The sequence below is a fragment of the Equus caballus genome, chromosome X (genome assembly GCF_041296265.1).
Source record: "Equus caballus isolate H_3958 breed thoroughbred chromosome X, TB-T2T, whole genome shotgun sequence".
In the NCBI taxonomy this organism is placed as follows: domain Eukaryota; kingdom Metazoa; phylum Chordata; class Mammalia; order Perissodactyla; family Equidae; genus Equus; species Equus caballus.
Genome location: NC_091715.1, coordinates 83,645,739 through 83,662,762, shown reverse-complemented (window position 1 = coordinate 83,662,762; position 17,024 = coordinate 83,645,739).

Genomic DNA, 17,024 nt, shown 5'->3' with positions numbered 1-17,024 from the left:
GGAACAAAATAGAGAGCCCTGAAATAAACCCATGCTTATATGGTCAATCAGGACTCAAGAAAATACAATGGGGAAAGAATATTCTCTTGAATAGTGTTAGGAAAACTGGATGGCCACATGCAAGTGAATGAAACTGGGCTACTATCTTACAACATACACAAAAATCAATTCAAAATGGATTAATGCTTGAATGTAAGACCTGAAAACCTAACACTCCTAGAAGAAAACACGAGGGGTATTCTCCTTCACATAGGTCTCATCAAAGACTTTTTTAGATTTGACACTAAAAGCAAAAGCAATAAAAGCAAAAATGAACAAGTGAGATCTTATTGAACTAAAGAACTTTCGCATAGCAAGGGAAACCATCAACATTATGAAAAAGCAACCTATGAACTGGGAGAAAATATTCGCAAACCACATACCTGATAAGAAGTTAACCCCCCAAATCTTCACAGAATACATACCACTCAATGGTTAAAAAAAAACAAACAAAAACAAAAAACTAATAACCCAATTATAAACTAGGCAAAAGACTTAAATAGACATTTTTCCAAAGAAGACATACAAATGGCCAACAGTTACATGAAAAACTGCTTGACATCACTAATCATCAGGAAAATACAAATCAAAACCATAATGAGATATCACCTCATACCTGTTAGGATGTCTAGTATGCAAAAGACAAGAGATGATAAACAATAGTGAGGATGTAGAGAAAAGGGAAACCTTGCACATTGTTGATAGGAATGTAAACTGGCACAGCCACTATGGAAAACAGTATGGGGGTTCCTCGAGTAATTCAAAATAGAACTACCATATGATCCAGAAATCCCACTTTCAGGTACATATCCAAAGGAAATGAAGCCGTTATCTCTAAGAGATATCTGCACTCTCATGTTCATTGCGACATTACTCATAATAGCCAAGGTTGGGAAACAACCTACGTGTCCTTCAACAGATGAATAGATAAAGAAGTTGTAGTACATACATACAATGGAATATTATTCAGCTATAAAAAAGAAGGAAATCCTGCCATTTGCAGCAACATGATGAACCTGGAAGGCGTTATACTAAATGAAATAAGCCAGACAGACAATGTCAAATATTGCACAATATCACAGTGTATCAAGGTAAAAATCTGGATATGTGAGTAGAGACAGGAGGAAATTAGTGTAAATTAGTTTTCATATATCTCATAGCAGAAAACCTATTGCTGCCATTTTGTTCCTGAAGCTGGTAAAATAAAATACAAGTGTAAATCTGTACATCTAAGTGGTAAACTGTATTACTAAAAGAAATGAAAACAGAGTATATACTTTCAAATTTATGGGATGGGGGAGTATTAATATACCAGAATATAGAAACAAAGAAATCTCAAATATGTATATAATTAGGTGAGAGAAATGAGGCCATGAGCATTATAACAATCACTATAAAGTAAAATAACACAATTATCAAAAACTACTCAGTATCATATTTTAAAAAAGTTCAGTTTTTTGATATCTAAAAGAATGTATAAAACAATGTGCTTCTAAAAGTTTGAAATTTAAATGCAAAAAAAATAGTTGAAGGAAGACTAATATCAGACAAAAGTGAATTCATAGACAAAAGTATTTTAAAATAAAAGTAGGTTGCTTTTTAATATGTGCCATTCCTAATGATATAAAATCAAGATTCTATATGTAAAAATTATTAAGCATCAAATTTATAATTATGATAACCACAATCAGCATTTATTAAATGTTACTCTAAGCCAAGCTGCTTGCTAAAGATTTTATATGTATTAACTAAATTGGTGGAAGTTCAAGAATAAATTTTCTTTTAATTACTTTATTGAGGTCACATTGGTTTATAACATTGTGCAAATTTCAGGCGTATGTCATTATATTTCGGCTTCTGTATAGAATGCGTTGTGTTCACCACCAATAGTCTAATTTTTATCCGGCATCATACATATGTGCCCCTTTACCCCTTTCTCCCTACCCTCACCTCCTTTCCCTCTGGTAACCATCAATCTATTCTGTTAACTATGTGTTTGTTTGTTTATCTTCTACAGAGAGGATGAGGAGAAAATGGAACCCTCATAGACTGCTGGTGGGAATGCAAACTGGTTTCAGCCACTATGGAAAACAGTACAAAGATTGCTCAAAAAATTAAAAATAGAAATACCATACAATCCGGCTATTCCACTTCTGGGTATCTATCTGAAGAACATGAAAACACTAATTTGGAAAGATGTATGCACCCTTATGTTCATTGCAGCACTATTCACAATAAGCAAGACTTGGAAGCAACCCAAGTCCCCATCAATGGATGAATGCATAAAGATGTGGCATATATATACAATGGAATACTACTCAGCCATAAAAAAGTGAAATCATACCATTTGTGACAAAATGGATGGACCTTGAGGGTGTTATGCTGAGGGAAATAAGTGAAACAGAAAAAGACAAATACTGTAAGAAGAAATTTTTAAAAAAACAATAATGAGTGTGGAGCTCTAACACTCACTCTCAGTTCTTATCTGACCCAGTGGACTAACAATAATTTTGTCTACAGAGTTTTTGATGATGTCAATCTTCAAAAACAGAAACCAGTTTAAGAGGCAATGCATTTATTTAGGATCAAATAATTGCAATTCGGGGAGCACAGATTCAGGTAGAAACCTAAGTAGTATCCCAACTACAGATTGGAAGCAAAGAGTTTTTATGAGAAAGGGAAGGGGATAATTACATGAGTTGAAAGAGGAAAGAAGAAAAAATTTCTATTGCTGTTAATCTAAGCTACTCTTGGTTATACATTGATTGGCTATTGATTCTATCTTCAGAAAGTTCAAAATCATCAGTCTTTGTGATCAGGATGTCTGTCCTCCTGCTGACTTCTCAAATAATTGCTTGTAAGACAATGGCCATTTCGGCCCAGTCCAAAGATTTAGTCCAATCTAAAGTTTAAGACCACAAGGCAGTTTTCTGGAAAGGCTGCTCCAACTCCGTTTTCAAATGGCTCCACTAAAGTCAATTTTCATAGTGATATTTTAAAATGTTTGTTCTAACAGGTATATTTAGAACTCTACATCCTATAATCATATAATACCACAACCTCTCTTCATACACATATAATATGAACATACATGATAACTGACTGGATATTGTCATTAATATCTAAAAAAACTAGGCTAATTTCTAGTACAATGCTTAATCTCTCATGATTTTCCCTGAGTTTTATTGTGACTTTCCTAAGTGGCAGCAGTAGCAATGACAGCAGAACCAGCAACAAAAGGTTTTGATCAAGTATTTATAGTTCCTACAACTTTATCCAATGCTTCCAGAACACCAAAGGTCTTATTAGTTGAAGTTCGCATTCATGTTATTAATGCCAATATTTTGTTGCTGATTTCTTTTCATTTTTTATAAGTTTATTTTCCCTGACAAAGCTCCCTCCCAGATTCCTCAACTTTCTTTACCATTTGTCGTACTACCTCTGCTGTCTCTTCCATATGCATTCTTGGTGGGTAATAATAACTAGTGCAAATGGAGCCCTTTATACTTTATAAAGTACTTTCAACTATGTAATCTCATTTGTCTCCATACTGTCATTGTCTCTGCTGTGCCTTCTATCTGGAACACTCTATCCCTTTTAGGTCTGGCAATCTCCTATTCATCCTCTAAGACTTCGATCAAATATCCTCTGTTTGAGGCTTTCGAACTTCCCAACATTCTGCCACTTTGACAGGTTTGCTGTTCTGGAATGTGCCAAGCATATCCAGCTTCAGGTCCTCAGTATCGGCTGTTTTCTCAGGTTGAAATACTCTCCTGCAGGATTTCTGTGTGACTTATCATTTCATTTCTGACGTTGCTCAAAAATCACCTCCTTGCAGAGGCCTTCATGACCATGCATTTAAAAGTAAATCTTCGAGGGCCGGCCCAGTGGTATAGTGGTTACATTTGTGTGCTCCCCTTTGGCGGCCCAGGGATCATGGGTTCGGCTCCTGGGCATGGACCTACATACCACTTATCAAACCATGCTTTGGAAGCATCCCACATATAAAACAGAGGAAGATTGGCAACAGATGTTAGCTCAGGGACAATCTTCCTCATCAAAAAAATAAAAACAAAAATAAACCTTTGGTAGACATTAGCCCATTACTAATGTTCACAAATATTGGTTTCAATTATACCTCAATAAAACTGAAAAAAGATTCCAAAAAGTAGAATTAGAAAAAAATATATTCTCTGATCATAAAACACTATAACTACAAATAAGTAACAAAAGTGAAACAAATATGTAAAAACAAAAAAAAGTGGAAATAAAATATCCTTTTCCATCTGAAAAGTACTTTGAACAAAGATTATATTAAAACAGAAGTTGCAAAATATCCTTAAAAATAATAACTTCTAGATAATAGTGGCTCTGCAGCATATGATATTTATATGGTCACAGTAATATAAACACTCTGTGTTGGCTTTAAACTATTAAAATAATTCATAAAGTAAGAAATATTTGATTATGATTACAGAACAGAAAGTATTAAGTTTAAAATACAGATTACTAGTGAGACATTGAAAAAGGGAGGGAATAGCTGAAGGAGAATGGAAGGGCAAAAGTATCCTCACTTAAAAAGAGGGTGTATCATGATAACGTATGATGTTGATGGGAGAAGAAATAATACTTTTCAACAAATATATTAGCATCCTTTCCTTTCCCATCAGCATAATTACACCTGTTCCACCTGGCAACTTGTTTCCTATATACTCTTTTTCATTGATTCAGTGTATATTTTATGCTTATGTGTCTATAATTATGAGATGGTTCTGCAACAATATACGCCAAGCTAGTACTGTGAGCCATTAGTTGGCATTGGATTACACGATCAGGAATTTCACAATCTGCTTATATACATCCATAAATATATACTAAATTTATATAACTAAGATTGTAAATTTTAACATTTAATGCATGCAACAAAGATTTGACTTAAACATTTGGAAACAAAGAGTATCAAACCAAAATAACCATATGAATGATATCATGTTGAATTATTTCTGAAAAAAAAAATACAATTAAATCCTAGTTTATAACTGCTGGAACAAGATACGGCTCTGAAGAGAGGTGAACTATGAGTTCAAGAAGGGACAAGAGACCACAGTGGAGGTTATTTATTTATTTTCAGCTCTAGTCCTGAAAAAACGTAACGTAGCCTGAAAGAGCATTTGGGAGTGTGACAATGACATCCAACTTATTTGTAACATGAGCCAAATGACTGCAAAACTGGCAGGCAAACGTTGTCTAGGAGGTGGGATTGGTGAGGCAGAGGGCACTAGGGCCCTTTGAGGTCTCTATTTCATGATACTGTTTCTATTGCATCACTAACACCCACCACACAAAGGCTCTAGCTTAGAGTGATTTTTTAAAAACTTCTCTTTTTTTGTCCCTTTTAAGCAGAGATAACTCTTTGGTTTTTGCTTTCAGCACTATAGCTCTTTCTTCCATTAAGGAGTTCCGAAGTTTCTGTGCTTAATGGTCCTGGTGGGCAGAGCCTGTCTCTGCATATTTTCCTCAGCGATTACCTCAGGCAGGACTCAAATACCAGCTTCCATGAGAACTTCACACATGGACGTTTAGTCAACCCCCAACACACTTTTTATAGAAATATGAAAGACACATGTCATTTAATATAGGAAAATCATAAGCTCAAGATGCGTGTGTTTAGAGACTCATGGTAAAATTACTTTTTCCTGAGTTTTATTTCAAATCTGAAAGGTGATCCATTGTGAAATAAACCACTGTACTTTTCTTGGAAAGACTTTGAATTGAAGTTGATAGATCCACATTTTCATCTTTATCATTCCCCTATGGCTTATGCCTTTAGGCAAATTACTTAATTTGAACCTCAGTTTCCATATCAATAAAATATGTTGTTGACTCTGATTTCTAAAAAGATTCTTTCTGCTCTCTGTGGTGAAAAAAAATGGATTTCTGACAAATCCAGGTTTTAATTCTGACTCTACACCTTATTAGAAATCACCCTAGACTAATTCTTAATTTCTTTGATCCTCAGTCTCTTCTCCTCTCTAAAATGAGACTAATATTATCTAACTCTTGGAATTGTTAAGATTATATTTCATTAGGTAACATATGTAAAGTTAGTGGTATAAAGTAGTACAATATTATTTGTTTTCTTTATTTCATTATCTTTTATTATTCTAGGTTTCTTTTTTCTTGAAATGATATGATGATAACAACCATATAGATGTCAATTACATACTATACTTTAGATCAATAATAAAGATGGACACATCTGACAACTGAGGATATTTTTCAAGATAATACTTCCTTGGGACCTAAGTCAAAGAAGTATTTTTCATTGAGCTTATAAAAGCAAGGAATTGACTCTTGTGTACAGCTCATTGCAGCACTAATAGAAATTAATTGACTGCCAGACTTCTCTGCACACTCAAACTGGCATCATTAACATGGTGCCATTGCTTGCAATGAAAGGCACTATAGGGAATTAGTTAGTACAATCTGAGGACCATGAATATGCTTCTAGAGTATATGGTTTACTTGGAATATCTTCAAAAATGCTTTCTTTCCCCTATTTAACCTGTGGTCTCAGTTTTGAAGCACTTTATCTAGGAAGCCATTCTTGATCCAATGTATCTGGGTTAGAAGCTCCTCCTCTGTACTTCTATAGCATTCTATACTTCTCTTTCATTGCACTCTTAGCTCACTTTATTTTAAATGCCTAGACAATTCCTTATACTTCTCACTAGACTTTACATTCCATGAAGAGAAAGATCATGATGATTCATTTACTACTATATCATTAGTGCTTAAAAAAAATGTCTGCAATACAATTAAATAAATATTCAGTAAGTAAAAGTTGGATGAAGAGGATATTAGTATGACCTTAAAGTTAAAAACAACATAATGAAATATTTGGATTGCTTATTAATTTTAAGCCACAGCATAAGATAATTTTCAATTATTTTCATTTCATCTAAAAATTGTATTGGGAAAAACTCCATCACTTACTATGAATGACTGCAGAGGAAGAGCACTGAAGTAAGGATAGAACATGGGATGAAGTTTCACCTCTTCTACTTCCTGGGGGATGCAGAGGGGATGGGTAAGACGCAAGGTTTGGCAAACTGCTTAATCTTTCTGAGCCTTCGTTTTCATATTTTTAAATGGGAGCTAAAGATGAAATATACTCTCTTTTTATTCCAAAGGGCTATTGTGAAGCTCATAATAATGATGTAAAAGTACTTCAAAAATACTCAAGGGGCTGGCCCCGTGGCCAAGTGGTTAAGTTTGGACGCTCTGCTGGGGAAGTCCAGGATTTCCTTGTTTTGAATCCTGGGCGCGGATATGGCACTGTTCATCAAGCCATGCTGAGGTGGCATCCCACATGCCACAACTATAAGGACCCACAACTAAGAATATATAACTATGTCCCAGGGGGCTTTGGGGAGAAAAAGGAAATAAATAAAATCTTAAAAAAAAATCAAAACTAAGGCAAATACAAGCATTTGTTCACAACATAGGATTATTGAGACCATTTACTAAAAACACATTTAAATCTTATTAAAACAGAACATAGCCTGTTTGAATATTAGGAACATTAGAAAAGCACACTCATGATTCCCAGAGATTGTATAAAAAAAAGTTCCTGGAAGCCAAAGAAAGGGGTATAAGAATTTTGATTGAGAAGGGACAGAAGTGGTGAGGAAACACAAGAATCTCTGCTTCTGATTATATGGAAACTTGGGAAAGGTCACTGCAAGAAATATTTAGAAGCTACTATACACCAAGGATTGTCAGATGCAGAGAAATTGTTAAGCAGCTCACAGTTCAGTGGAAGTGACAGATGGACAAATCAGTGATAGAAAGAGAATTCACTTGTGAATACTATTGACTCTATCTTCCCTTTAAAGTTTGTCATCCTCTATCTTTTTAAATTTATTTCCATCAGCAAATATTTCCTTTCCAACTTCCCAACACTTCAATAACAGTGAGAAGGTGAATGATTATTTCTGTACTCAGTCGTAGTTATTTTTACAATTAACAATATGAATGTTTTGTGCTTTATATACTTTAACCTTTAAGACAGAGAATGAACTTTAAGATAGTCAACTCTCCTTCTTAGTTTATCAGTTACTATCTCAGAAAGGAACGTATAGTTTTCCAGAAGCTATGCACATATTTTTCTTGGTACTTAAAAATTGTCATTAATAGCATATATTCTTCTAAATAAAATATTAAACTAATGTGTTATTATGATTGTGAACTGATTTTGCCTGAAACTAGGAGATAGAACTTGAAAATTCTAGTTAACTTTATGTGACAGTAAAGTATAATTTTTTGTAAACTTTATTTTACACAACGTCATATAAAGTCAGCAAAATCACGCAAATTCTGAGATAATTAAATTCAACTTCTATTTTCTGAAAAATGAAAGGCTATAAATATATGCTACAATGATCAATATTTGTTTCCGTCCTAGAATTAACATCAATGGATGTGACACTTTCCGATAATGCAGGTATGATTATATAATTCACAATGGTTTGCAAAACCCAAAATATAATTTTCTTATGTTCCTAATTTGATTAAAATAGCTTTGTTATTGGAGCTAATTTTATATTTTAGCCCAAAATCCAGCATATATTTTCCTTTTTCCACACCCACTCACTCCAGATTGTAGACAGTTTTGTTCCAAATGCAAACTCTCCACTTTTTTTTTTTTTTTACTTTTTAGAAATTCTGTGGTTAGAATTGAATCTACTTGTAATTTAAAAAGTTGCTACAAAATATTCAATTAGTCTCACGGATCACAGATCATATATGAAACAGAACTCAGAAAAAGAGTTCATTCAAATAACATTTATTAAGTATTTGGTATAGGAATGTGGCAATCAGGATCCCTGACTACGTTGAGCTTACATTGTAAAAAAATATGCCATAAAAACTTATAACAGGAAGGCTTTATCTAACCTAGGAATGGTCAGAAAAGGCTTTAGAGAGAAAGTTCTATTTTAGCTCCATTCTGAAGGATGACTATGCATTTATTAGGATAAGGGTAGAAGCATGAACATTCCATGGAGAAGAAACATACGCAAAAGTTCTGAAGAGGGATGCAGTGGACTAAGTTTGAAGATAAGAAATAACCTCCACATGAGTTTAGCTTATAGGAACAAAGATGAATGTGGTATGAGATGAAACAAGAACAGTGGGCAAGAGTTAGAACATGAAGGCTTTTTTGTGTCACATTATAAGATTCTGCCTTCCTTCTAAAAGCCATGGGAAGCCATTGAAAAGCATTATTATATTTGTACCTATTCAGAGGATCAATGACAGGAATGTCCTTCTTATCCCCTGGTTGGCCCGCTATGAGGAGAAACACACTGAGCTGACTGGATTTGCTTTAAATACACAACCACTGATGACCTCGAGTGTGCTCCTACTACTGCCCAGCCATATGATTACACTTTCCAGACCGATACTCTCTCTTACTTGCTAGGGACTATTTCACAGTCTCTTCTCTCACCTCATATCTTCAACACCTGACCTTGTTCTCACTCTCAGTTAACTCTCTTGCCTCTTATTTCAATAGAAAGCAGAAGCACTAAGAAGAGAACTTTCATGGGGTGGGAGTTGGGCAAAATAAATGAAAGTGGTCAAACGGTAGAAACTTTGGGTTATAAAATAAATAAACCATGGGGATGTAATGTTCTACATGGTGACTATAGTTCATAATACTCTATTTTATATTTGAAAGTTGCTAAGAGAGTAAATGTTAAAAGTTCTAATCACAAGAAAAAAGTGGTAACTATGTGTGGTGATGGATGTTAACTTGGCTTATTGTGGTGATCACTATGCAACATATACAAATATTGAATCATTATATTGTACACTTAAACTAACATAATGTTACATGTCAATTATATCTCAAGAAAAAAAAAGAAGAAACTTTCAGTCCCTTCCATCATATCTACCAAACTGGTCTGCAACTCTTCACAGTTGTCACTTATAGGCTCAGAATTAATTCAACGATATCAAAGAGTGATGTCATCAAAATGGCAGAACAGAAGTTTTTTACCATCTTTCCCTCAAAGAATACTTATTTTCACAACCACTCATAGATGAAAAAAACAGTGTGGAATTCCAGGAGTTCAGTGGAGAAGTTCTAGCACACTGTTGGAGCAAAAAATCCTGAGATTGGATCATTGAAGAGGGTAAGAGGAATAGTTTGACTTTACATGCTTCACCTCTTCCCCAAGGCAGCACAGCTCAGTGCCAAGAGAGCCTTTCTCAGCCCATGATTTCTTTTGCAGTAGAAAGTAAGAGTGTGTGAGTGCCCAGCTTCCCCAGCTGTGCAAGATGCTGTCAATGAGGCCCATTCCTTTCACACCATCCAGAGTACTGAGTTTTGAGCTTCATGATTCAGAGGCAGTGAGCTGCTGGGAGAACAGTAGCCAGGGCTCAGGATGGAACATGTCAAAGAGATGTGGATCCTATCGATTGCAACACAGGCTCCACTGAAGAGCCTAAACATGAGCTACCAGGGATATCTCACCTGCAGATCCCCCCAACTGTCCATGGGCACCTCAGTGCTCCACAGACTTCAACCTACACACACTCTGACCATGTGAAATGTTCTGTATTTGTTCCCAACAGTGGCAAAGAGAGCTTTGGCAGATGGCTAATGAGCAGGTGCATAAAGCTGGAGTGAACCTGCAGTCCTGGGAGAAACTACAAATTAGAGCATTCAGCACCACCCTAGAGAAAGCATAAGGGATACCATCAGCGCCTAGTCTTGTTTTACAGGATTAAGGGAAGGCACAAAAGCTTAAGAATTCTTCCATAAGAGAAAGTAGAAAGTATGGAGTAGGCATACCCATCATAAAGGTCTGAGATAGCATCATAATCCATAGTAGGACTGACAGAAGGTATTTCTCTCCTGAAGAGAGTCAATAAAGACTGGAAGAGGTGACTCCTAATTCAAATGTGTAGACAGCAACACAAGATTTAGAAGAACAAAAAATCAAAGAAACATGACACCATCACAATAATTTTCTAGTACCTAATACCCCAAAACTGAGATCTGTGATTTACCTGATAAAGAATTCAAAATAGCTGTTTTAAGGAAGTTCTGTGAGTTACAAGAAAACACAAAAGGACTATTTAATAAAATAAGTGAAATAATACATAAACAAAATAAGAAGTTTAAGAGAGAATTATAAATTATAAAAAATAATAAAACAAAAATTCTGGAGCTGAAGAATGCAACGAACAAAATGAAAAATGCAACAGAGAACATCAACATCAAAATAGATCACGCAGAAAAATCTGGGAAGTAGAAGACAAGACCTTTGAAATTACCCAGTCAGAGGAGAACAAAGGAAAAAGAATGAAAAAAGCCTATGTGAACTATGACTTAAGAGAAACAATCTTTGATTATTGAAGTCCCAGAAGGAGAAGAGAGGGAGAAGGGAGTGAAAATTTTATTTAAAGAAATAATGGCTGAGAACTTCCCAAACCTGGGAAGACATTTAGGTATCCAAGTTCATTTAGGTAGTAGGTTGCCCGAAAATTTCAATCCAAAATGATCTTCTCCAAGAAACATTTTAATAAAAGTGTCTAGAATCAAAGAAAAAGAGAGAATTTTAAAAGAAGCAAGAGAAAAAAATTCTCTCATACATGGGTACCCCCTTAAGGCTATCAGTGGATTTTTCAGCAGACACCTTGAAGACTGGTAGAGAGTGGAATAGTATATTTAGAGTATTGAAAGAGAAAAACCTGCCAACCAACAATACTTTACCCAGTAAAATTATCCTTCAAAAATGAAGCAGAGATAAAGACTTTACATGAGAAACAAAAGCTTTGGGAGTTCATCAAAACTAGACCTGCCTTAAAAGAAATGCTAAAAGGAGATCTTCACACTAAAATGAAAGGATGCTAATAAGCAACATTAGCAGGAAGAAAGTGGGAAGTATGGAGTAGGCATACCATCGAAATACATTGGAAAAAGTATACAGTCAAATGTAGACTACAATAATACTGTAATATGATGCTGTGTTAACCTTTTAATATGTATGTTAACAAACTTAGTATTATAAATAACTATAGCTACAATAATTTGTTACTGGACACACAATATAAAAAGAGGTAAATTGTAACATTAAAAAACATAAAAGGTTGGAGGGAGAGTAAAAAAGTAGAGTTTTTGTATGACAAATTGTTATAAGCATAAAACAGACTGTTATATCTATAAGATGTTTTATGTAAGCCTCAGGGTATCCACAAAACAAGAACCTACAGTAGATACACACAGGATAAGGAGTGGGAATCAAGCATACAACTACAGGAAATCATCAATTCACAAAGGAAGATAACAAGAGAGGAAGAAAGGAATAAGAGAACTACAAAGATCTGGAAAAAAGATGAAGTTAGTAAGTCCTTACCTATCAATGATTACTTTAAATATTACTTAATTAAATTATCAAAACAAAAGATATAGATTAGCTGAATGGATAACAAAAACAAGACTCAACTATATGCTGTCTACAAGAGACTCAATTCATATTTATGGACACACAGTTCAAAGTGAAGGGATAGAAAAAATTATGCCATGCAAATGAAAACCAAAAGAGAGCGGGGATAGTCATACTTATATCAGACAAAATAGATTTGAAGTCAAAAAGCTGTAGTAAGGGAAAAGAAGGCTATTATACAATGATAAAGTCATCAATTCATCAAAAAGGTATAACTATCATAAATATATATGCAACCAACATTGGAGTACCTAAATATATTAAGCAAATATTAACAGATCTAAAGTGATAAATACATAATACGATGATAGTAGGGGACTCCAATACCCAACTTTCAGCAATGGATAAATCACCCAGACATAAAATCAATAAGGAAATATTGCATTTCAACTATACTTTAGACCATATAGACCTAACAGACATATAAGAACATTCCATCCAACAGAAGCAGAATATATATTCTTCTCAAGTGCACACAGAATATTCTCCAGGATAGATAATATGTTAGCTCATACAAAACAAAGCTTAGCAAATTTAAGAAATTGAAATTATATCAAGTATTTTTTGCAACCACAATGGTATGAAACAATAAATAACAGGGTGAAAATTGAAAAATTCACAAATATGTGGAAATTAAACAATAAACATTTGAACAACCAATGAGTAAAGGAAGAAATCAAAAGAGAAATCAAAAAAATATGCTGAAACAAATGAAAATGGAAATAAAATATAACAAAACTAATGGGAAGCAGCAAAAGCAGTTCTGAGGGAAGTTTGCAGATAGAGATAAAGGACCTACACTAAGAAAAAAATCTCAAATCAACACCCTAACTTTACACTACAGGAAATACAAAAAGAAGAACAAACTAAGCCCAAAGTTAGCAGAAGGGAGGAAATAGAGATCAGAGCAGAAATAAATGAAATTGAGACCAGAAAAACAATAGAAAACTTAACGAAACTAAGAGCTCATCTTTTTGAAAAGAAACAAAATTGAAAAGCTTTATTTAGGCTAAGAAAAAAGTAGAGAAGACAAATAAATACAATCAGAATGAAAGTAAACATTAGAACTGATACCACAGAAATACAAAGAATCATAAGAGAATACTACGAACATGTATATATCAACAAATTTGACATCCTAGAAAAAAATAATTTTTAGAAACATGCAACCTATCAAGACTGAATTATAAGTAAATAGAAAATCTGAGCAAACTAATTATTAGTAAGGAGATTAAATCAGTAACAAAAAAAAAAAAAAACTCCCAACAAAGAAAAGCCCAGAATCACTGGTGAATTTTACCAAACATTTAAAGAATTACTACCAATGCTTCTCAAACTCTTTCACAATTTGAAAAGGTGGGAAAACTTCCAAACTAATTTTATGAAGCCAGAATTACCCTGATACCAAGGCCAGATAAGTATACTACAAGAAAAAAAAATACAGGCCAATATCAGTGTTGAATATTAAAGCAAAACTTCTCAACAAAATACCAGCAAACCAAGTTCAACAGTACAGTAAAATGATCATAGACCATGATCAAATGATATTTTCCCTTGTACTGCAAGGACGGTTCAACATATGAAAATCGATAAATGTAATATACTATATTAATAGAATGAAAGATAAAAATATGATCATCTCAATAGATGCAGAAAAAACATTTGACAAAATTCAACATTCTTTCGTAATAAAAACCCTAAACAAATTGAGTATAGAAGGAACTTACTTTAACATAATAAATGGTATATATGACAAACCCAGGGCTAACATGCCCTACTGTGAAAAGTGGACAGCTTTTCCTCTAAGGTCAGGAGCAAAACAAAGGTGCCCACTTTCACCACTCCTATTCAACATAGTATGGTAAACCCTAGCTAGAGCAATTAAGCAAGACAAATCAATAAAAGACACCCAAATTGGAAAGGAGGAAGTAAAATTATCTCTTTTTGCAGATGATATGATCTTATATGTAGAAAATCCTAAAGATGCCACCAATAAAGTTTTAGTGCTAATCAACAATTTCAGTAAAGTGGCAGGATACAAAATCAGTGTACAGAAATCAGTTGTGTTTCTACACACTGACAACCAAATATATGAAAAAGAAATAAAGAAAAATATCTCATTCACAATAGCATCAAAAACAATAAAATAGGCATAAATTTAACCAAGCAAATGAAATCTTTGTTCATTGATAACTATAAGACTTTGGTGAAAGGAATTAAAAGAGACATAAGTAAATGGAAAGATACCTCATATTTATGGATTAGAAGAATTAATATCATTAAAACGTCCATACTACTCTAAGCCATGTAGAGATTCAATGCAATCCCTATCTAAATTCCAATGGCATTTCTTACTAAAATAGAAAAAAACAATTTAAAATTCATATGGAACCTCAAAACACCCCAAATAGCCAAAGCAAGCCTGACAAAGAAAAATAAAGCAGGAGGCATCACACTTACTGATCTCAACTATATTACAAAGCTGTAGTAATCAAAACAGTATGGTACTGGCACAAAAATAGACACATACACCACTGAAACAGAACTGAGAGCCCAGAAAAGATCCATGCACATAGGGTCAACTACTAATTGACAATGCAGCCAGGAATACTCAGTGAGAAAAAGATAGTCTCTTCAAAAAATGGTGTTGGAAGAAATGGATAATCACATGAAAAAGAATGAAATTGGATTTTTATCTTACACCACTCACAAAAGTTAACCTAAAATGGATTAAAGGCAATGTAAAACCTGAAACCATGATACTTCTAGAAGAAAACATAGAGAAAAAGCTCCTTGACATTGCTCTTGACAACGATTTTTTGGATATGGCACAAAAAGCACAATCACAAACAAAAGCAAAAATAAACAAGTGGGACAACATCAAACTAAATATCTTCTGCACAACAAAAGAACAACCAACAAAATGTAGAAGTAACCTATGGAATGGAAGAAAATATTTGGGAACCATCTATCTGATAAGAGATTAATATTCACAATATATAAGGAACTCATACAGCTCAATAGCAAAAAAATCAAACAATGTGATTGAAAAACAAGCCAAGGAAGTAAATAGACATTTTTCTAAAGGCATACAAATGCCTAATAGGTCATAAAAAGATGCTCAATATCACCAGCCATCATGAAAATTCAAATCAAAACTACAATAAGATATCACCTCACACCTAAGATGCCTATTATCAAAAAGACAAGAGATAAATGCTGGTGAGAATGTGGAGAAAAGGGAACCCTTGTGGACTGTTGGTGGGAATGTAAATCAGTATAGACACTAAGGAAAATAATATGGAGGTTTCTTAAAAAATTAAAAATAGAGCTATCATATGATCCAATAATCCCACTTCTGGATATATCCAAAGAAAATGAAATCACTATTTCAAAGAGAAATTTGCAACCTCATGCTCATTGTAGCATTATTTACAATAGACAATACTTGAAAACAACCTAAATGTCCATTAACAGATGAATGGACAAAGAAGATGTAGTATACATACACGATGGAATATTATTCTGCCATAAAAAAGAAGGAAATCCTATCATGTGGGACAACATGGATGGACCCTGAAGGCATTTTGCTAAGTGAAACAAGTCAGGCAGAGAAAGACAAATACTTTATGATCTTACTTAAGTGTAGAATCTTAAAAAAGCCAAACTCATGGAAACAGATAGTAGAGAGGTGGTTGTCAAGAGTGGTGGTGGTTGGGAGAAATGGGGAGATATTGGTCAAATGTTACAAACTTCCAGTTATAAGATGAATAAGTTCTGGGGATCTGATGGACAGCCTGGTGATTACAATTAACATATTGTATTATGTACTGGAAAGTTGCTAAGAGAGTAAATCTTAACTGTTCCCACCACACACACACACAAAAAATGTGGTACTTATGTAAGGTAATGGAGATATTAACTAACCCTATTGTGGTTATCATCTCACAATATATGTTTATCAAATCATGACATTGTACATCTTCAACTTACACAATATTATATGTCAATTATATCTCCAGCAAGCATGAAAAATTGCTTTTTTAAAAATGTGGTTATTTCAAATTAAGATCTTCAATAGGTGCACAATACACACTAAATATACACTGAGTAAGAAGAACAGAACATAAAATATCTCATTAATAATTATTTCCATTGATTGCCTGTTGAAATGACAATATTATGGATATATCATGCTAAATAAAATATTATTAAATTTCTTTTGAATCCAACAATGTCACACAAAACGAGTTAAGAAATAAGCTTTCTTGATGAAATTTAAAAATGATGTTCAGCAAAAAGAATATTAGAAGAAATATATGACCTACCCAGTCCTTTCATCACCTCCTGGAGAGGCAAGCTGAGGCCCAACTAATCTATTAGACACACAGTGGATTTATATTCCAGTGTAGTTACCCTGCCTCACGGCTGCTCTTCAGTTTTATAGGGTGTGGTAGGCAGAATTCT